General features: G+C 44.3%; 1 non-coding gene across 1 annotated transcript; it reads left to right on the plus strand.

Annotated features, from left to right (window-relative positions):
• The first annotated feature begins 22,505 nt into the window (after window positions 1–22,505).
• Window positions 22,506–22,597, plus strand: trnas-gcu (transfer RNA serine (anticodon GCU)). Its single transcript has one exon. It is a non-coding gene; the product is annotated as a tRNA-Ser (tRNA).
• The last annotated feature ends 1,343 nt before the right edge of the window (window positions 22,598–23,940 follow it).

The raw sequence follows: 23,940 nt of genomic DNA on the forward strand, positions 1-23,940 counted from the left end.
GGCTGTAAGAAAACAAACAGGCTGTACTGCTGGAGTTGTTTACTTTTTACCAGTGACAAGTCATCCACCTGGGTCAGCGGCGGATTTGTCAGCCTTACAAATCTGACGAAGTCAGCCCACCGCCATCAAGATTCTGCGGCACACCTGCAAGCGACGGTCAGTTTGAAAACTTTTGGGGACACAAGAGTTGATCTTCAGCTAGATGAGCAGCGCCACAATCATACTACAGCCCACAACAACAAGGTCAGGCAGAACAGAGAGGTCCTGAAACGTCTCATCAATGTCGTCACATTTCTTGGAAAGCAAGAGCTGGCATTTCGAGGACATGATGAAAGTAAAGATTCCACAACAAGGGGAACTACTTGGAGTTACTGGAGTTTTTGGCGGAGTATGACAGCCCTCTGCGCTGCCACCTGGAGTCGGCCACTGTTTTCATCGGCACCTCCAGCAAAATTCAGAATGACTTGATCCAGTCGGTGGCGGATGTAATGACCGAGGCAATGAGGGAGGAGGTGAGAAATACGCCTTTTGTCTCCGTTATGGTGGACGAGACAACTGACGTAAGTAACACCGCTCAGATGTCATATGTCCTGCGTTACACCACTGACGGCGGTGTGAAGGAGCGCTTTTTCCAGTTTGGTGATGTCAGTGGTGATAAGCGCGCAAACGCCATAGCTGGACAAGTTTTGGAGTTTCTGGAGGACTGTGCCTGCACCAACAAGGTAATTGCCCAGTGTTACGATGGAGCTGCAGTCATGGCCTCTGGACTGAATGGGGTCCAAGCTAAAATAAAGGAAAAAATACCACAAGCTCTCTGGTTGGGTTTAGGCAATGAAGAAAGGAGTTGGTTAAGTTTAGTAAAAAGACCAGGTAGAGGCTAGACAGGCCAGATAGACAGAGTCCAGATAGGTAGAGAGAGTCCAGAGGGAACATAGGGCTGAGGGAACATAGGCACGCTCCCCCCTTCTCGACCCCAAGAAGTTTGCCTCATACAGAGAAAGCTTCCCCAGCTCTGAGTTTCAGAGCCTCGCTGAAAACTACGGGCTGCACTTTGACCTCCCCAGGCTCAAGACTTAACTGACAGTCATGTACAACATGGCAAACTTTGAGGGAAGGAGCCCATCAGACCTGCTGCACTTTCTGACACTGAAAGAGCTGACTGAGAGCATGCCGCAGCTGTATCACCTCACCTGCCTGGTGCTGACCATCCCCGTGTCCACTTCTTCCGTGGAGCGGTCTTTCTCTGCACTGAATTCGCATCGAGACGCACGCCAGAAACAGCACTGGACATGATCGCCTGGGAGCTTTAGCACTGATGTCCATAGAGAAAGGGCTTCTCTTGGAGCTCAAGTCAAAGGACAAACTTTACGACACTGCCATCGCCCACTTCACAAAGAAAGACAGACGAATGGATTTCGTTTTCATGTAAGGTAGGCGGCTGCCTATGTTACAAATCACCTTGATTATTATTTTAAGTGATTAATTCGAGCCAAGTGGACATGCAGTAATTTGTATTTATTGCGGAGGTTGTTTCGGAACATTTCCAGCGCAAATTGCCTTTAATTCAATTTGTAAATTTATCAGAAGTGTGGTTGGATTTGTGTTTTCCCCATTTTATTCACTGTACAGAATTAAGTCGTAGCGGAACCTATATGGCAGGGGTACTCAAATACATTTGTCGAAGGGCCAGAATTTTTCTTAACAGACACCTTGGGGGCCGCACATTCAAATAGGCCGAGATTGAAATTAAATTCACCTTTTTCGTCTAATAATTTAAATATTTTTATTTTACTTGTAAGCACATAATTTTTATTTATACACTTAATGGTGTTTTGTATGATATAAAATGAAAAATCTTGACATTATCACATCATCATTTACATATCATGCTGGAGCTTTACACTGCTGACTTGTATCCTCAGACATGCCCTGTGATTTCAGCTTAAATATAACCTGACCATCACAGGACATGTCTGACTCTGTTCTCATGATACAAGTCATTGGTCCTGAAATGTGTGTTTCTCTTCTATAATACACATTCTACATCTCGGAGGCGACGTCTTTCCACACACGGGCTTCCTTCACCTTTCAAACGAGGCAGAGCTCAGTGGGAAACAGTAGGAGAGACACAGGCCGAGGGAACCGGGACACAACACCGGGGGAGAAGCAGGTCGTGCAGCTGTGCACCGCAGACGTGCACGAAAAAACAATTGCGTCTCATCAAATGCGCGCGGCTACGGCTTTGAGTTGTGAGCGTGCATGACGTGCGGCTACATTGAATGGGTTTGAGCTTCATCTGAACGGCCCCCATGCATGATGCACACACAGTTGAACCAAGACGGCGGTGAAAATCACCCACGGTCTCTGCAGACAGGCAGGGAAAACCCTGCAGTCCAGCCCGCTCCCCGAACACTCGCGCATGGTGATTTGGGTTCGTCAGCGTTTCTGTATCCCAGTGCAGGGCCTCACAGGCACACACAAACGCTCCGCATGTTTCTATGTCCCAGCGCTTTGACTTACAGGCGCACGGAGCCCGAGAAATACAGTATACAGTAATATGTAAACTAGTAGAACTCAGTCGCGAGCCTGATTGGAAGGTTCGGCGGGCCGGATGCGGCCCGCGGGCCGCCTATTGAGTACCGCTGCTATATGGAAACTGTGACTTTCATTTTTATTTTTTATTTGCCATGCGTAATTGCGCATGGAGAGGTATTTGCACTTCATTGCAACTTTAAAAAAAAGTCTTTATTTTACCAGCTTTGTGTAACTTTTGCTATATTGTGCATTTCAAATTGTATTGTAGTTTGAGTCTGCTCATGAATTTATTTGTCAAGTGTGTATGGTTCGTTGTGCACCGTGATTTCATAACGCTGTCCATGGTGATGAAATGAGCCTCGGTGTCAGTGTCAGCATGGGGTAACATTCTGGGTGACCTCATTTTATTACAGATTTTGGCATTAGAGTATGTTTATTAAATGTAGCCTAAAAGGTCTCCAGTTTATGAAGGGGGACAGCTCTCCATTCCGACACCCCTCCATTTCGACACCCCGCTGTTCCGAAATACCCCCACTTCGAAACACCGCTGTTCCGACACAGTCCCCCCCCCCCAGCAGCTGTCCAATGTCCAAGGTGCTGAACCGCGTGACGTTGTTTACACTCTGTTGTGGCTTGTCTGTGAAACGTGCGCTGCTCTGGGACTGGGCAGATCTGTCCCACTTGGTTTCTCCCCGACTTCGTTGTTGGAGATCTCCACGCAGTAATAGAAATACACTTTTTTTCTCCCCCCCCTGCTCCGCTCGAGCGCGGCTGAACCCGGCTTGAGCTCACAGGGGCGCGAGGCTGCTGCAGCCGCCGCTCGTGCTGACAGCTGACTGAGGGAGATGCTTTGGTTGGGCTTAGGCAATGAAGAAAGGAGTTGGTTAAATTTAGTAAAAAGACCAGGTAGAGGCTAGACAGGCTAAGCATAATGAACATTATGTCATTAATATGAAGTATTTGCTTGTTTTGCAGTTAATTATGCACATGATCCGTTTGACCCCAAAAGGGAAAAAAGGATCAATGCGCACTGCGCACTGGGGGTTTCCCCCAATAGCCTTTTCGGAATAGCGGGGTCTTTAGAAAAAATAGAAAACCCCGCTATTACGATGAATGGAAGTCTATTGTCGGAAAGGCGGGGCTTCGGAAAGGCGGGGTGTAACCTTTATGAAGTTAATGTTGGGAATGTTTCTTGTTGCGCAGAATGTTTTTGATGGTCTATTTGTTTACATCCTTATCATCGTTAATTAAATGATTGCAGTTGTTAAACGCTTTCAATTTATCATACTGTGTCTTTTTTCCGCAATGATTTATTTTCTCCGCATTGCTCCGACCAAAATAATCCGTATACTCCGACCAGGGCTCTGGGTCAGCTTGGAAAGGTTTATTTATTATCATTATAGCAGCAAAAGTAAATGCGCAATAAATTCTCAAGTCAGCTGACCAATCTGCAGCACGTGTCATAAACCGGAGGACAATGATGTACACAAACAGGAAAGCCTGTGGCAAAAAAGAAAAAGAAAGAGGCAGAGCTGGTAGCAGCGCATTGTAATGCATCCGGCCGCGATCAGCACCAGGTTCTCTCTCTCTCTCATTCATTCATATTTCAGCGCTGACAGAGCGGACAGCGCTGGCTCTTCGTCGTATTTGACTCTGTACAGCAACAATATAATGATAATAATCATAATAAGTGTGCCCCCAGACCCCCCTACAGTGGTTCAGTTTGCAAGCATGGTGTGTGTTTTAGACGCATGCCAGACGCACAGAGGCATGCGGAAAACAGCAATTTTGACCTTCATGCTGTTTAGTTAAAGCAGATAACAGCGGCACGGCCGTTTCGGCTAATGCTGTGTTCAAGGCAGGCTTTTGAAACCGTAAGTTACAGCTTCAAGTCACAACTACGACTTGGTAGCGTTCCAGGTAACCCGTAGCTCGTGTTTTTACCGTCCTGTTGTCTGTGAAAGTTCCCTATAACGGCCACTCGTAACTTCCGACCCGTGAACTCGTACCAGATCGAACTGGTATGACTTCACAGGAAGGAAAAACACAAAGTACGAGTTTCCTTGAACGCACCATGAGTTAGCAGCCCCCGCCCTTGTCAGGCATCAATTGGTCCTCGTGCTACGTCACCACATTCACGCGCATCCCTTGGCTGCACACACAGCCCTTCATGCCGTTCTCTCCCCTCATTGGATAACACTTGTATCCCACAAGGAAAATTTTCTCCTCGGTTACAGCAGAGCAGAGTGACGGAGAGACTCGTGTTTAGGCTGAAATACTTCATGTAAGTGATTGCTGACGGAAAATAGGACTATTTAGGACTTATATTAACAAAAACATTCCACTGATATCTGCTTTAATTTTTTTTAAAGTAAATTTTTGTTTCTGTTGGATTTTTGTGCGTATTATGGAGCCGTTTTGGTCCATGTTTGTAAGTCTTTTTCCCCACATGATTATATTTTCATAAGTTGCAACAAACGGGATTGGAGTGTGTGATTGAAAACCACCACGGTCTGCTTCCCGTTCACGCGTCGCCTCATTCAGATGCCAAGACTTTGTGTTTATTAGTTTTAAAACATGAAAAATGTAAGAACCGGAGCCGGTCGGACTACTGAAGGCCCAGCTGTAGTGCTCACGGTTCGCCACTGATGTTCATATAACATATGGAGCTCACCAACAACAATAGTACAGCCAGAGTATTCGCATTAAAAATCTTTTTTTGCAGACTGCAAATCATGTTTATGTTTTGAATTTACGTGTTTACATGTTGCGCCACCTAGCCTTCTCTCCCAGTCACGACGGCGTCAGTGGCGTTTCAGCCTCAGTCTGCTTCCACTGAGCTGCCGCTACGGCTGGTAGAAAAAAACAGACCGCTGTGTTTTGAATTTGACTGCAGTAACAGTTTTTGGCCACATTCTGTCATGGTTTTGGTTTTATTTGGATTTTGTGTTAAGCGTCCCTTTTTGTGGACTCCTAGTGCTCAGGAGGCATTTGATCTTTTAAAGACTATGTTCTCCACTGCTCCTGTGCTCATTCATCCAGACCCAGATTTGCAGTTCATCGTGGAAGCTGATGCCTCCGCCACAGGAGTTGGTGCCATTCTCTCCCAACGTTCTCCTGAGGATCAGAAGCTCCACCCCTGCGCGTTCTTCTCACGTCGTCTGATACCTGCAGAGAAGAATTATGATGTGGGGAACAGGGAGCTTCTTGCATTTGTGCTGGCCCTGCAGGAGTGAAGACATTGGTTGGAAGGTGCAGTACATTCTTTCATAGTTTGGACTGACCATAAGAACTTGGCTTATCTTCATTCTGCACGTAGGCTCAAATAGTCCTCAGGCCCGGTGGGCTCTGTTCCTGGGAAGGTTCCACGTCACCCTCACCTACCGCCCTGGGTCCCGAAATGCAAAGCTCCGGCTGAGAGGATCCTTCCGCCCACCTGAATGGTTGGAGCAGCCAGGTGGGAGATCGAGAGGGTGGTCCAGGAGGCCCACCAAGATCATCCACCACCTGATGCCTGTCCACCAGATCGCCTTTTTGTTCCCTCCTCCCTGAGGTCTCCTGTGCTCCAATGGGGACACGCCTCCAAGGTGTCAGAGGGTAATACAGTAATTTTAACCATTGTTGATCGTTTCTCCAAGGCAGTCCATTTTTTTCCTCTGAAGCAGCTCCCCTTAGCATTGGATACAGCTGACCTGCTGGTGATTCACATTTTCCGCCTCCATGGGATCCCCTCAGACATCGTTTCAGACCGGGGCCCCCAGTTCACCTCCCGGGTGTGGAGGGCTTTCTGCCAGGCGCTGGGGGCCTCTGTCAGTCTCTCCTCTGGGTATCACCCCCAGACCAACAGCCAGACAGAGCGTGCCAATCAGGATTTGGAGGCATCCCTGAGGTGTGTTGCAGCTCAACGCCCAGCCTCCTGGTCCACCCATCTGACATGGGTGGAATAGGCCCATAACTCCCTGGTCCATTCTGCCACAGGCATGTCACCGTTCATGGTTTCCCTGGGTTTCCAACCCCTTCTTTTCCCTAGTCAGGAGACTGAGATCACTGTGCCATCGGTCCAGGCCCATCTTCGACGTGCCCGTCGGGTCTGGCAGGAGGCCCGGGCTGCCATCATACGGACCACGGAACGTAATCGCTGCATCGCCGACCGCCATAGGACTCCAACCCCAGAGTATCAAGTGGGTCAGCAGGTATGGCTGTCAGCCAGAGATTTACCGCTGCAAGTGCAGTCCAGGAAGCTCGCTCCCAGGTACATTGCTCCATATCCTATTGACAAGATCATTAACCCCTCTGTGGTCAAACTTAAGTTGCCTCCTGCTCTCAAGATCCATCCTGCCTTCCATGTTTCTATCCTGAAGCCCGTTGCTCTGAGTCCACTTAGCCCTCCGGCCGACCCCCCCCTCCCGCCCGTATCATTGATGGGCACCCTGCACACACGGTCCACCGGTTGCTGGACGTCCGTCGCCGGGGCCATGGTTTCCAATATCTCGTGGACTGGGAGGGGTACGGTCCAGAGGACCGGTCATGGGTGAGCAAGGCTGTTATTTTGGACAAAACTCTCCTTCGGGACTTTTATCGACGTTACCCTGGGAAACCAGGTGGGCCGCCAGGTGGCGTCCGTTGAGGGGGGGGTACTGTCATGGTTTTGGTTTTATTTGGATTTTGTGTTTTTCTTCCCTCCATTTAGGTGTGTGGTGACAGGCAGTGGCGTCCCTAGGCTAAAACATTCGGGGCTAAAGCCCCGGATGTTTTTTAATTAGCCCCGAATATTAATTTTCAAAAAAAAAAAATTTTTTTTTTTTTTTTTAAGATCACATCCTCAAACTACGGTTATCTTATGTTGATGCTTCGATAAAACAGTGTTTTTGGACAGGTTTGAGTAACAATTAGCCTAATTATATTTTTAAAAAGCCACTACTTTGGCTTTGGCACACAAGTGGTTAACACCTCCAGGTCGCACTTGACGTCTGTTGGGACTCAGCCCATTCAAATTGGAGGACCTGACCACATGGCCTCCTTTGTCTCCCAAACAAAGGAAACCCTCTGAACTCAGCCTCCCAGCGTCCTTCACCTCTTCACACCTAGGTGTGAAACCTCCACTACTGACCCACCATTGGTCAGGTATGGCCCCAGGACCGGTGAGGTCACAGGCCATATAAAAGGAGAAGTGTCCTTCTCTTCTCTCTCTCTTCGCCCTCTTCTCTTCCCCGCTCTTCAGCAGGAGCTGACGCTCCTCTCAGCTCCTCACCTGGAGCTACTGCTACAGCTCTCCAATCTCCATGAGGCCTGCACAAGGCAGACGCCTCCACTGGTAGCGTCGCGAGTGCCTACCAACGGATTAAAGAAAAGGAACCAGCTAGCACGACGCAAGCTCTGCTAGTTGAGCAACGGAGCCACAACGCCAAGCAGAACAACCAACCAACTCTGCAAGGAGAAGGACTCTCCTCAACGGAACTCAAACTACACAGCCAGGACGGCTGTAGTTCACTGGACAAAGACACAATCACTGGACTTAACTTCCACAACAGGACCAGCAAAACCTGCAACCGCAGGAATCCCCACCAGCACCGGGAACTTCTCACCCTCACGTGACTTGGTAACGTAACTGGGCCTAGTTAGGATTACCTTGCACCTTGACTAAGCATAGAGTACTTCAACCATGCCAATGTATGTATTGATTGAAATCAGTTAAAATACTTGAGCTTTGTTGTTGTTGCTTTGTTGTTGTCAGCTATAGTCTCATATTTAGTTAACCTATGTTTAACATGCAACTTGAGCGTTGAACAAAGGACACACCTTTGTTCACCTCCCCCACATCACATGGGTTGGTCTTAGAGGCCATCTTGGAGGCCATTTGGTTGTAAACCCCTTTGTCTCAGGACAAAGCAACCATCCTCCATCTTTCCCATTGTCTGAGATCACACTTCACACCTCACAGACACATGGTCACCGACACATAGCCATACGCTCTCACCAACACACACACACACACACACACACACACACACACGTGTACATAGTGTATGTAGCTTGTCTTAGTTTCATGTTTTGTTATTCCATTTTCTAGATGTGTCCAATAAACTTCCTTGAAACTTTACTCGTCTGTTAATGTTGTACAATAGTGAGTATGCCAACCTCTACGCAGTAGAACTTCTAAATCCTTCAACTTTGCAGCTATTAATAATGTTAATTTGTTTATAATTATTAATTTAATCATTAAACAAGGTTCTATATTAATAGTTAGCACACCCTTATGAGACTGACTTTGGTACATTGGCTGTCTGGTGCCCCGAGGTGGATTTAATAAAATTAAATCCCATTAATAATTTTTGTAGTAATTATTAATATTTTGGTATTGATATTTTACTAATTTGATAGCCAATAACCCTCTTAATAACACTTTTCTTATAAGTTGGTATAACCCCAACATAAATGGTGCCCCCTTTGTGAGGCATCTAAATATTCTTAATAAATTACCTATAAATGTGTGTTAGAGCACAACATTAAATGGTTTCCCCGTGCGAGACATAATTACACTTTCTCTTTAGTTGTGCTAGAGCACAACATAAATGGTGCCCCGTCCGAGGCTGTGTACTGTTGGCATTTATTCACATTTGTACAATATTAATTTTGAGCAAAATTTGGACATTACTGAAAGTGAAATCCAAAACTGAACTAACAAAAAGTTCACATAAAACAGAGCTAGTCTGCTACACGAGTAGACGTCTGACTTTACATGCAGAAAGTGAATTGTGCTGAATTTTGATTTATTCCTGAGTTTTGCGAAAACTCCATGAGAATTAAGCCCATTGTGCTGCATCAAGAATTTGCGACTGTTGCTAGTCTTTCCAGTTGAGTCTTCTCTGTAGGAACTTTAAGAATTCCTGTCCCGCATTTGAATACCATGTATTCAATGCTACTTTGTTCTGTCAAAATTGGTTGTTAAGCTAAGTGCTCCCCTTACCCTTAACTTTAAGACACAGCGTGCCGCCGGCCCTGTGTAACCTAGAGAGCGTGTACCGTTGTCACTGCCATGCATTTCAACCTGATTAAGAATAGAGCTTGAAGATAGAGCCACAGTGTGCTGCCAGCCCTGTGAAGTTTTGTACCTCGCTGCCACTCCCAGCTTGAGTTACTGTAAGAAACCACTGGAGTAGTGCATAGCCAAAGCTACACTACTACAAGGTGTCTGCCAAGCAACACCACTGCAAACAATTTGCTTTGCTTTATAGGTTTCTCAGATTTGCTTAATCTCACCTCTCAGAGTAACAATGGAGAACCCCTCTGTAGAGCAGTTCATGTCTGCCCTGGCTCAGAGCCTAAACCCCGGCTACTCTGAACTCATCAACAAGTTGAATCTCAGTGAGTGTAGGAAAGAATTGGACTTGCTACTTAATGACAGATGGGATGCTCAGAGAGCATCCAAGGGCCCGTTGTTACGATGCATGCTTCTGATCTGCCACAGACAGGCCAGTCTTTCTGCTCAGACCAAAGCAACTCTGGAACAAGAGGTAGAGTCCCTAAGAGTGCAAAATGCTAGTCTACTTCAAGAAGTGAAGACAGCAAATCACAAAGCCTTACGTTACCTAGAAAGCTTGCACTCAGCAGAGTTAGATCTCTGCTCACAGAAGGAGGAGTTGTTTAAACTTAGGTCAGAACGGTTTGACTCTCCACAGTCTTTCAGACAAAGTGATTCAGGTTACTCTGATTCACACTCCTCCCTTGGAGGAAGGTTAACTCCTTCCCCATGCAGATGGGGACATTTCCCACCTGACCTGAAGTCCTTGGGAACTAAGTCAGCTCCCCAACCTCCACTAAGGTGCAGAGGTAACAGCCACCTGGCTTCCCATCTTCCTCACGTAGATAGTGAGGAGACATGTAGCGTATCATCTAGTGTATATACTGCACCTCATTCTCAGCCAGTTAACTATGCTTTCACCCGTGCTCAGCCCTCCAAAGGGGGGACTAGAGCATTTCAGGACTGTTCATCCTCTTCCCTGCAACACCAGGAGAGGGAAGACAGGGTTCAGTCCCTGTCTTCCCACCTGTAAGACCCAGAGCACAGGCGGTAGATGTCCAGGATAGCTTAGTCTCGCCTTCATCTGACAGGACCACCCAGTATCCCCGCCTTGAAGTGCTTGAGTTCCTAGCTAAGGACTTACAATTCTTTGATCCTGACAATGGTAATCATAACATTGATGATTACCTCAGTGAACTAGACCACAGCCTAGTTGACTTACCAAGCGCTACCCACAGGGAAAGTCAAACTTGTGTGGAAAACCAGCTCAAAAGCTGTTCACAAGTTCATGCAGTCACTTCCTCCCAGAGTCAGAGACAACTACCATGATCTTTGTCAAGCACTGTTAGATGAGTTTTCTTCCCCTGTTGATGAGGTCTCAGGAATAGTTGCAGCTTCTCAAATTAAACACTCCCGTCTTGAGCACCCCAGAAACTTTTACAAACGTTTCAGACATGCATATTTTCAAGGAAAGAATGCACCAGGCTTGGAGGAAAGCCCCCTTTTTAAGTCTATGTTTGTGAAAAATCTTCACCCCTCAATATACATGCAGGTTGCACTCATGACAAGGAAGGGTGAGCTCTCAATGCATGAAGTTCGGAAGATGACATATGTGACCTGGGAACTCTAGTCTCTTTCAAGACACAGGGGAAAACAACTGAGCCCAGCAGCTCAAACATGCAGGTGTCACACAGACCTGCAAGCTCAAGACGTCTCCCTCGCAACACGCCAAGGGGGGTGACAGTCGGCCACGTCCAGACACCGAGTGCAACCGCCGTGTCCACCATCTGCATAGAGATAGGCATTCACACGGTAGAAGCTGTAGGAAGCCTTATGCTCAAATTGTGGCCCAAAACTATGAGCAATCAGATGATAGCCCCATCATCTCTGACCACAGTGTAAAAACATGGTCAGCACCTTTCAGATAGTGACAGTGCTTCTGAATGCCTCTCTGTCTCCAGCTACCAGGAGCGTTACAGCCCTGAGCCAGGTGTGAGGAAACACCAAAGACACAAAAAGCTCCAGAGCTTCCTCCTCACACCACAGACAGTCAAACAAGTACTAGTGCAGGATTCCTTGATTTTCTTACAGTTAGAGCTCAGCATGGTTTTGTTAGCAACAGCAGCAAATTCTGATTTGATTCAGCCATCACTGTGATTTCTGCAAGTAATCTTGGATCGACTCCTCTGCAGTATCTTATTAATGACATTGTATTTACACCTATCATGACATGTCATTCACCTTTCTCACCATAGCATCACTAACACCCACATTCCATCATTTACACTGATGAATAACTAGAAGATGTTATTTGTTGTGTGTTATGTTTCATTCTGTATGTAAGTGGATTTTGTTCTGTAGTCTGTCTATGCTTAGTCAAGATAGATAGAAACCAAATGCCCAGTTGGTTTGTGAACTGCCCAGATATCATTTTGAATGGACTAATGACTATGGTGCTCACAGGATCACACATCACGTGGGATCCTGAGACCAAAGGGGGGATGTTGGGACTCAGCCCATTCAAATTGGAGGACCTGACCACATGGCCTCCTTTGTCTCCCAAACAAAGGAAACCCTCTGAACTCAGCCTCCCAGCGTCCTTCACCTCTTCACACCTAGGTGTGAAACCTCCACTACTACTGACCCACCATTGGTCAGGTATGGCCCCAGGACCGGTGAGGTCACAGGCCATATAAAAGGAGAAGTGTCCTTCTCTTCTCTCTCTCTTCGCCCTCTTCTCTTCCCCGCTCTTCAGCAGGAGCTGACGCTCCTCTCAGCTCCTCACCTGGAGCTACTGCTACAGCTCTCCAATCTCCATGAGGCCTGCACAAGGCAGACGCCTCCACTGGTAGCGTCGCGAGTGCCTACCAACGGATTAAAGAAAAGGAACCAGCTAGCACGACGCAAGCTCTGCTAGTTGAGCAACGGAGCCACAACGCCAAGCAGAACAACCAACCAACTCTGCAAGGAGAAGGACTCTCCTCAACGGAACTCAAACTACACAGCCAGGACGGCTGTAGTTCACTGGACAAAGACACAATCACTGGACTTAACTTCCACAACAGGACCAGCAAAACCTGCAACCGCAGGAATCCCCACCAGCACCGGGAACTTCTCACCCTCACGTGACTTGGTAACGTAACTGGGCCTAGTTAGGATTACCTTGCACCTTGACTAAGCATAGAGTACTTCAAACCATGCCAATGTATGTATTGATTGAAATCAGTTAAAATACTTGAGCTTTGTTGTTGTTGCTTTGTTGTTGTCAGCTATAGTCTCATATTTAGTTAACCTATGTTTAACATGCAACTTGAGCGTTGAACAAAGGACACACCTTTGTTCACCTCCCCCACATCACATGGGGTTGGTCTTAGAGGCCATCTTGGAGGCCATTTGGTTGTAAACCCCTTTGTCTCAGGACAAAGCAACCATCCTCCATCTTTCCCATTGTCTGAGATCACACTTCACACCTCACAGACACATGGTCACCGACACATAGCCATACGCTCTCACCAACACACACACACACACACACACACACACACACACACACGTGTACATAGTGTATGTAGCTTGTCTTAGTTTCATGTTTTGTTATTCCATTTTCTAGATGTGTCCAATAAACTTCCTTGAAACTTTACTCGTCTGTTAATGTTGTACAATAGTGAGTATGCCAACCTCTACGCATTAGAACTTCTAAATCCTTCAACTTTGCAGCTATTAATAATGTTAATTTGTTTATAATTATTAATTTAATCATTAAACAAGGTTCTATATTAATAGTTAGCACACCCTTATGAGACTGACTTTGGTACATTGGCTGTCTGGTGCCCCGAGGTGGATTTAATAAAATTAAATCCCATTAATAATTTTTGTAGTAATTATTAATATTTTGGTATTGATATTTTACTAATTTGATAGCCAATAACCCTCTTAATAACACTTTTCTTATAAGTTGGTATAACCCCAACATAAATGGTGCCCCCTTTGTGAGGCATCTAAATATTCTTAATAAATTACCTATAAATTGTGTTAGAGCACAACATTAAATGGTTTCCCCGTGCGAGACATAATTACACTTTCTCTTTAGTTGTGCTAGAGCACAACATAAATGGTGCCCCGTCCGAGGCTGTGTACTGTTGGCATTTATTCACATTTGTACAATATTAATTTTGAGCAAAATTTTGGACATTACTGAAAGTGAAATCCAAAACTGAACTAACAAAAAGTTCACATAAAACAGAGCTAGTCTGCTACACGAGTAGACGTCTGACTTTACATGCAGAAAGTGAATTGTGCTGAATTTTGATTTATTCCTGAGTTTTGCGAAAACTCCATGAGAATTAAGCCCATTGTGCTGCATCAAGAATTTGCGACTGTTGCTAGTCTTTCCAGTTGAGTCTTCTCTGTAGGAACTTTAAGAATTCCTGTCCCGCATTTGAATACCATGTATTCAATGCTACTTTGTTCTGTCAAAATTGGTTGTTAAGCTAAGTGCTCCCCTTACCCTTAACTTTAAGACACAGCGTGCCGCCGGCCCTGTGTAACCTAGAGAGCGTGTACCGGTTGTCACTGCCATGCATTTCAACCTGATTAAGAATAGAGCTTGAAGATAGAGCCACAGTGTGCTGCCAGCCCTGTGAAGTTTTGTACCTCGCTGCCACTCCCAGCTTGAGTTACTGTAAGAAACCACTGGAGTAGTGCATAGCCAAAGCTACACTACTACAAGGTGTCTGCCAAGCAACACCACTGCAAACAATTTGCTTTGCTTTATAGGTTTCTCAGATTTGCTTAATCTCACCTCTCAGAGTAACAATGGAGAACCCCTCTGTAGAGCAGTTCATGTCTGCCCTGGCTCAGAGCCTAAACCCCGGCTACTCTGAACTCATCAACAAGTTGAATCTCAGTGAGTGTAGGAAAGAATTGGACTTGCTACTTAATGACAGATGGGATGCTCAGAGAGCATCCAAGGGCCCGTTGTTACGATGCATGCTTCTGATCTGCCACAGACAGGCCAGTCTTTCTGCTCAGACCAAAGCAACTCTGGAACAAGAGGTAGAGTCCCTAAGAGTGCAAAATGCTAGTCTACTTCAAGAAGTGAAGACAGCAAATCACAAAGCCTTACGTTACCTAGAAAGCTTGCACTCAGCAGAGTTAGATCTCTGCTCACAGAAGGAGGAGTTGTTTAAACTTAGGTCAGAACGGTTTGACTCTCCACAGTCTTTCAGACAAAGTGATTCAGGTTACTCTGATTCACACTCCTCCCTTGGAGGAAGGTTAACTCCTTCCCCATGCAGATGGGGACATTTCCCACCTGACCTGAAGTCCTTGGGAACTAAGTCAGCTCCCCAACCTCCACTAAGGTGCAGAGGTAACAGCCACCTGGCTTCCCATCTTCCTCACGTAGATAGTGAGGAGACATGTAGCGTATCATCTAGTGTATATACTGCACCTCATTCTCAGCCAGTTAACTATGCTTTCACCCGTGCTCAGCCCTCCAAAGGGGGGACTAGAGCATTTCAGGACTGTTCATCCTCTTCCCTGCAACACCAGGAGAGGGATGACAGGGGTTCAGTCCCTGTCTTCCCACCTGTAAGACCCAGAGCACAGGCGGTAGATGTCCAGGATAGCTTAGTCTCGCCTTCATCTGACAGGACCACCCAGTATCCCCGCCTTGAAGTGCTTGAGTTCCTAGCTAAGGACTTACAATTCTTTGATCCTGACAATGGTAATCATAACATTGATGATTACCTCAGTGAACTAGACCACAGCCTAGTTGACTTACCAAGCGCTACCCACAGGGAGAAAGTCAAACTTGTGTGGAAAACCAGCTCAAAAGCTGTTCACAAGTTCATGCAGTCACTTCCTCCCAGAGTCAGAGACAACTACCATGATCTTTGTCAAGCACTGTTAGATGAGTTTTCTTCCCCTGTTGATGAGGTCTCAGGAATAGTTGCAGCTTCTCAAATTAAACACTCCCGTCTTGAGCACCCCAGAAACTTTTACAAACGTTTCAGACATGCATATTTTCAAGGAAAGAATGCACCAGGCTTGGAGGAAAGCCCCCTTTTTAAGTCTATGTTTGTGAAAAATCTTCACCCCTCAATATACATGCAGGTTGCACTCATGACAAGGAAGGGTGAGCTCTCAATGCATGAAGTTCGGAAGATGACATATGTGACCTGGGAAACTCTAGTCTCTTTCAAGACACAGGGGAAAACAACTGAGCCCAGCAGCTCAAACATGCAGGTGTCACACAGACCTGCAAGCTCAAGACGTCTCCCTCGCAACACGCCAAAGGGGGGTGACAGTCGGCCACGTCCAGACACCGAGTGCAACCGCCGTGTCCACCATCTGCATAGAGATAGGCATTCACACGGTAGAAGCTGTAGGAAGCCTTATGCTCAAATTGTGGCCCAAAACTATGAGCAATCAGATGATAGCCCCATCATCTCTGACCACAGTGTAAAACATGGTCAGCACCTTTCAGATAGTGACAGTGCTTCTGAATGCCTCTCTGTCTCCAGCTACCAGGAGCGTTACAGCCCTGAGCCAGGTGTGAGGAAACACCAAAGACACAAAAGCTCCAGAGCTTCCTCCTCACACCACAGACAGTCAAACAAGTACTAGTGCAGGATTCCTTGATTTTCTTACAGTTAGAGCTCAGCATGGTTTTGTTAGCAACAGCAGCAAATTCTGATTTGATTCAGCCATCACTGTGATTTCTGCAAGTAATCTTGGATCGACTCCTCTGCAGTATCTTATTAATGACATTGTATTTACACCTATCATGACATGTCATTCACCTTTCTCACCATAGCATCACTAACACCCACATTCCATCATTTACACTGATGAATAACTAGAAGATGTTATTTGTTGTGTGTTATGTTTCATTCTGTATGTAAGTGGATTTTGTTCTGTAGTCTGTCTATGCTTAGTCAAGATAGATAGAAACCAAATGCCCAGTTGGTTTGTGAACTGCCCAGATATCATTTTGAATGGACTAATGACTATGGTGCTCACAGGATCACACATCACGTGGGATCCTGAGACCAAAGGGGGGATGTTGGGACTCAGCCCATTCAAATTGGAGGACCTGACCACATGGCCTCCTTTGTCTCCCAAACAAAGGAAACCCTCTGAACTCAGCCTCCCAGCGTCCTTCACCTCTTCACACCTAGGTGTGAAACCTCCACTACTGACCCACCATTGGTCAGGTATGGCCCCAGGACCGGTGAGTCACAGGCCATATAAAAGGAGAAGTGTCCTTCTCTTCTCTCTCTCTTCGCCCTCTTCTCTTCCCCGCTCTTCAGCAGGAGCTGACGCTCCTCTCAGCTCCTCACCTGGAGCTACTGCTACAGCTCTCCAATCTCCATGAGGCCTGCACAAGGCAGACGCCTCCACTGGTAGCGTCGCGAGTGCCTACCAACGGATTAAAGAAAAGGAACCAGCTAGCACGACGCAAGCTCTGCTAGTTGAGCAACGGAGCCACAACGCCAAGCAGAACAACCAACCAACTCTGCAAGGAGAAGGACTCTCCTCAACGGAACTCAAACTACACAGCCAGGACGGCTGTAGTTCACTGGACAAAGACACAATCACTGGACTTAACTTCCACAACAGGACCAGCAAAACCTGCAACCGCAGGAATCCCCACCAGCACCGGGAACTTCTCACCCTCACGTGACTTGGTAACGTAACTGGGCCTAGTTAGGATTACCTTGCACCTTGACTAAGCATAGAGTACTTCAACCATGCCAATGTATGTATTGATTGAAATCAGTTAAAATACTTGAGCTTTGTTGTTGTTGCTTTGTTGTTGTCAGCTATAGTCTCATATTTAGTTAACCTATGTTTAACATGCAACTTGAGCGTTGAACAAAGGACACACCTTTGTTCACCTCCCCCACATCACATGGGGTTGGTCTTAGAGGCCATCTTGGAGGCCATTTGGTTGTAAACCCCTTTGTCTCAGGACAAAGCAACCATCCTCCATCTTTCCCATTGTCTGAGATCACACTTCACACCTCACAGACACATGGTCACCGACACATAGCCATACGCTCTCACCAACACACACACACACACACACACACACACACACGTGTACATAGTGTATGTAGCTTGTCTTAGTTTCATGTTTTGTTATTCCATTTTCTAGATGTGTCCAATAAACTTCCTTGAAACTTTACTCGTCTGTTAATGTTGTACAATAGTGAGTATGCCAACCTCTACGCAGTAGAACTTCTAAATCCTTCAACTTTGCAGCTATTAATAATGTTAATTTGTTTATAATTATTAATTTAATCATTAAACAAGGTTCTATATTAATAGTTAGCACACCCTTATGAGACTGACTTTGGTACATTGGCTGTCTGGTGCCCCGAGGTGGATTTAATAAAATTAAATCCCATTAATAATTTTTGTAGTAATTATTAATATTTTGGTATTGATATTTTACTAATTTGATAGCCAATAACCCTCTTAATAACACTTTTCTTATAAGTTGGTATAACCCCAACATAAATGGTGCCCCCTTTGTGAGGCATCTAAATATTCTTAATAAATTACCTATAAGTTGTGTTAGAGCACAACATTAAATGGTTTCCCCGTGCGAGACATAATTACACTTTCTCTTTAGTTGTGCTAGAGCACAACACGTCATTCACCCAAAACAGCGGCGCATTTAACTTGACAACAAATACCTGACAGCAGGCAGGTTTGACAACAGTAAGCTGCAGCTGTTTTTTGGTAGCTAGTAGCAGCTAAAGTGTATCAAGATGCCACAAAAAAGATTTCCATGTTTTCCCCCAAAGGTGGTCAGCAATCAAAAAGGTAATGGGAATAGAAATTATGTAAAAATGTATAATTTCGAAAAGAGTGTTGCAGCTGGAACTACAAGAGGGTAGTAGCTAACGTTAGCTAGCTAGCAGCTAGTTGATATTGCTCTGGTTGATATTACATGAGAAAAAAAGCAATCTGTATATTGGCATCTGTAAATGCAATTGTAGGGTGTGAGAATTGTGTACCTAGAAATAACTAAGTTTGGGCTTCTTCTAGAGGGGAAAGTTGCTGAAGTTAATGTGCTATAACATCGAACCATCTTGTTTATTTTCTTTTTCATGCATGATAGCAGCTAGTTAGCAGACAGGGATCCCGCACAGCCTGCCTCTTTTACTGTAGCTGCTAATGTGTTAAATGGAAACACAATGTGTTGTTACATAGCTAGCTAATGTCAGTACATAGAACTAAATTCAAAATGGGTCATTCATTTGATGATCTGTGGATTGCATCGTTTTCACCTTTTTCACCAATGATGGAGAATGTCTCTATGCCTAAAAAAGAGCGCGCGCATATATTGCATGTGACACTCTTCCGGGCTAAGCCCCGGATGTGTCAAAATCCTAGAGACGCCCCTGGTGACAGGGGGCGGAGCTGACCCACTTCCAGGTTGCACACCTGCATCCAATTCCACCTTCATCAAGCTCCTCAAAAACACCTTCACCAGTGCACCAGGCTGCCAGATTATTCCGTTCCATGCGGTAGTCACCACGGCCTCTCATTTAGTAAGTCTTGCCTGTCCTGCCTGTCCTGCCCGTTTTGTTTCCCTGTTTTCAGACAGCCACGTTTGGAGTCCATCGTGCCTTGGGTCAGCTCGTCCCCTGCCGCCACCACCTCTTCAGTTCTCGCCCCTCAATTGGTGGTTGTTTTTTGTTTGTACCATTTTTGTTAATAAACTCTTTTCATTACTTGCACCCCCGAGTCCGGCTCCAAACTCTGGTCCGAACCTCCCACCTGACACATTCTTACATATTGTACCTTTAAACCAATAAGTTATATTTTTAATCTTTCTCTTTCTACAGGGGTTTTCCCAGATAGAATGAAAGTAGCTAAGGTTATTCCATTCTATAAATCAGGTGATCAACATAACTTTACCATATACTGACCAGTATCACTGTTATCACAGTTTTCCAAAGTTCTCGAAAAAGTCGATACCATAGACCATAAAATATTAATTTCAAAATTAAAATCATATGGTATTAGGGGAGTCGCTCTGAACTGGCTAGGTAGCTACTTAGATAATAGATCACAATATGTATTATTTTCTGGGAACAAATCTGAGTTTTTGAATATTGTTTGTGGGGTCCCACAAGGTTCTGTTTTGGGGCATAAACTTTTTAATTTGTATATCAATGATATCTGTGAGGTATCCAAATTGTTACAGTATGTGTAATGCTGATGACACAAACTTTTTTGGTTCAGGAGAAGACTTAAAAACTCTAGCTAAAAGTATAGAAAACTAGAAAAAGCATTTCCAAGAATGGAAATGGTGTGACTGCTGACAGCAACTGAACGCTGTTGCAGAATTAGCAAATAGTGCAAGCAGTGATCACCATACAAATGTTTGACCAAGGTTGGAATCGAACCCACAACCTCATGGTCATTAGACTTCCACTCTGCCTCTAGGCCACAGTGCACACACAGTTGCAGAGACTGTTGTCTGTTAATAATCTGCACACTGTCAACATCAAGAAAGCTTGAGAGTCAAGCTTGAATGACTTAGAATGAAAATGTCTGTGAATTTCAGGCTGAGCACTAACCATATGGCCACAGAGAACCTGAGTTACAATGAGCTTTATACTATGAGGAATCAAAGACTGTCCAATGACAGCTGAATAATTGGAATCAAAAGTCAAGCAATGAAGTGAAAAGACTGAGGCAGGAATCGAACCCATGACCATATGATCACTAAACCTTTACTCTGCCACTCGGCTACAGAGAGCACACTGCTTTCAAAACTGTTGTCATTCATTGTAATGTGATGATGTGCTGCAAACTGGTATGAGTAATCAAGGAGATAACAAACACCTGTAACCAATTGAAGGCGGGGGAGGAGAGCAGAATTCAACATAACATAAGAAGAATTCTTCCCTTGGATTCGAACCAGTGACCTTAGGGTTGGCAAGCAGTTACCCTAACCCCTACACTACAGAGGAGTTGTCAAGAAGAGAGGTTGAGACTTTGATGAATGTGAGATTTTTTGTGAAAAAGTTAAATATTTTAAAAAGTATAAATAGTTAAAAAGAGAAAAGTAATGCCGATAAAGTTCAAAAAAAGCTGCACATTTTGATATATGAATTGTTGAAATAGCACAAAGTATGAAGGACTAGAAGAAGACCGTAAAAAGGCGGAAGAAAATGGCCAAACAGAAGAACAATAGTGTGACTGCTTCAGCAGTCACACTAATGAAATGGCAAAGCTGAGAGAGTGGTTTGACGAAAACAAATTATCTTTGAATCTTTCCAAAACTAAGTTTATGATCTTTGGCAATCAAAGAAAGAAGAAAAAGGTTTCATTATACATAGATGGAGTAGAGATTGAAAATGTTACAGAATTTCGTTTTTTAGGTGTGATTATAGATGAAAGGTTGACATGGAAAGCTCATATATAGCTCATATAAAAAATAAAGTATCAAAAAATATTTTTGTTTTGAATAAGGTAAAATTTGTATTGAATTGTAATGTAATGAAACTACTGTTCTCTTATTTTGCCTTATTTTTGCTACTGTGTGGAAGTTTGGGGCCATGCATACTTTACAAGCATAAGACCACTGATTATGTTACAAAAAAAGGCAGTAAGAATTATTCATAATGTGGGATACAGAGATCATACTAACATATTGTTTATTAAATCAGGAATACTGAAATTCAAAGACACAAACACTGGCTGTGATGTTTAAAGCAAAAAATAGAATATTGCCAGAAAGTGTACAACAATTGTTTGTTCTTAGATCAGAGGATGGAGAAGAAAGGAGGAAGTTTCATTTTAAACATCCGTTTGCTCGGACAACTTTGAAACAGATGTGTATCTCTGTAGCTGGAGTCAAACTATGGAACTCTCAAAGTAATGAATTGAAGACTTGTACTAATGTATTCCAAGCTAAGAAAATGCTGAGAGAGAGAGAGAGATTCAATACCATATATGGCATTGTGCCTTCTCAATCAATCTATCAATCAAATGAGTTGTATTAATTGTCAAATGAGTTGTTTCATTGATTCCTAACATTTTGGCAACATAGTTGAATTTAAGAGAGAGAAAAGGCGCAATACCATATGTATATATATATATATCTATATATGTATATATATATATGTATATATATGTATATATGTATATATATATATATATCTATATATGTATATATATATATGTATATATATATATGTATATATGTATATATATATATATATCTTTCCCCCCACTCCTATCTATATATATATATATATATATATATATATATATATATATATATATATATATATATATATATATATATATATATATATGGGGTATTGTGCCTTCTCAGTCAATCAATCAATCTTCTATGTCCACAGTTTACTTTTGTGCTTGCTTGGTACTGTACCTTCTTATCTTTTATGTCCACAGTTTACTTTTATGAATATATTTTGAGTGAAATATAGTTTTGAAAGAAAATGATGCTGGAATGATCTTCCAGCATCACAATAAAATAATAAAAATTGATTTGATGATCAAAACTCGACTTGTCTGTTAATTCTGTGAAAAGTAAATAGTTTTCATGGTGAAAGGTAAAAAGGAGTCATATCAGAGAATTTCTAATATTGATATAGTCAATAGACTGGCTCTGGTCATATACACCATTAATACATTGTTTTGATGCATGCTGCCACATTATGGTACATTGGGATGTTTGCCACGGCATGGGTTCGAATCCCACAAGAGACCTGAAAATTAAAGTGATGATAAACTTTGCAATAACTGCAGAAGTTTGTGTAAACAATGTTGAGAAGATAAGAGAGTAGAGAAAAAAATAATAGTGTACGTTTTCCTCCTTTTCTTTTTCCCTCTTTCCCCCCACTCCTTCCTCTCTTTCTTTTTCTTCCCCCTGGCCGGGCAGTCCATTATGCCCCTTTTTTGGCCGAGTGGTTAAGGCGATGGACTGCTAATCCATTGTGCTCTGCACGCGTGGGTTCGAATCCCATCCTCGTCGAAAGGAGATAGATTTAGTTTGCAAGGGTCAGTTACTATCCCACACCCCACATCCACTGTCCCATGCACTTGGAGAGAACATTCTCACAATACTACTAACTCAACTGGTAGAGCTTAGCATGCAAGAGGTAGTGGGGTCAATGCCCATGTTGTCCTCCTGAAGAGAGGTGATCATGTGCAAACCAGTCAGCATTGCTCCCTGGGCTGTCACGGTCCGCAACCTTTTCCTCAGACAATTGCAGGTTTAGGCCGGTGCATATTCTCATTTGCCCAGGTCATAGTATTTCAAAGGAGGTTAAATCGAAAGCAACTGGACTTAGTTATTTGTCTAGGAAGACGTTTCACCTCTCATCCAAGAGGCTTCATCAGTTCATGTACGCATCTGACCAGGCTGGGACTGGTCCAACTATCTGGTGTGGAGACTCACTATTTAACCTCTTGTGTGGGCGTTCACAAGAAAAGTCCAGTTGCTTTCGATTTAACCTCCTTTGAAATTGCAGGTTTAGTGGTATGAAACAGCACCTCCAAAAATAAGCTAGCAGATTGTTCTCTCTTCATAATACTACAGAGGGAATTGTTCTACTCAATGCTTGGCTGTGCTCACGTTAAATCGGATGCCTCTGCACAGGGGAATTAGCTCAAATGGTAGAGCGCTCGCTGCGCAAAGGCAGGGGCCCGATTTTTACGCTCGGAAAAGACACGGGGGAATTTTTGAAAGGTGAAATATCATAGTCAGTGTGTCCTGTATCTCTATATAGATATTTCTGGCGTATTTTAACCGAGTCACCTGCCGTGCACCTCGCCGTGAGCTGGATTCGAACCTACGACCTGCCGGCCAAAGTAAAGCCCCCGGTCACACACTCACACAGCCGGAAATGAGATAACTACACAACTGGAAATTAGATTATTGCCAGAATAATATTAATATTATTGCACCCATGGAGCAGCGCATTAACGTTAAAACTACTTTATTAGGGCCCGAGCCTGTGTCAACGACCCAGGGAGGTCCCTATTGTTATTCGACATGCACATTAGTCGACGTGCCAGCCGACGAGTAACAACAAGTAAGCAAGCAAGTACTCAAGTACTGCATAGACCTGGCAGCAAAAACCCCAGATATTGTAATGTTTCTTTTTCTTATTATTATTATTCTTCCGACGATTCAATTGCCATTTTGACCCCTTTGCCAAGCCGAGAAACGAACGAAACTTTGTAGCCTCGTGGGGCTTCGCGAAAATTGATATATGATGCCAGCGTCGCATATGGGCGGGGCCAAATGGCTAAATAGCGCCCCCTACAATTTTCCCAAAAACCCATAGGGAAAAAAATGACGTTAACGAAAGCGGACCAAA

This window comes from Trachurus japonicus, chromosome 5, assembly GCF_045865225.1.
Source record: "Trachurus japonicus isolate A0001 chromosome 5, Traja_1.0".
NCBI classification, from domain to species: domain Eukaryota; kingdom Metazoa; phylum Chordata; class Actinopteri; order Carangiformes; family Carangidae; genus Trachurus; species Trachurus japonicus.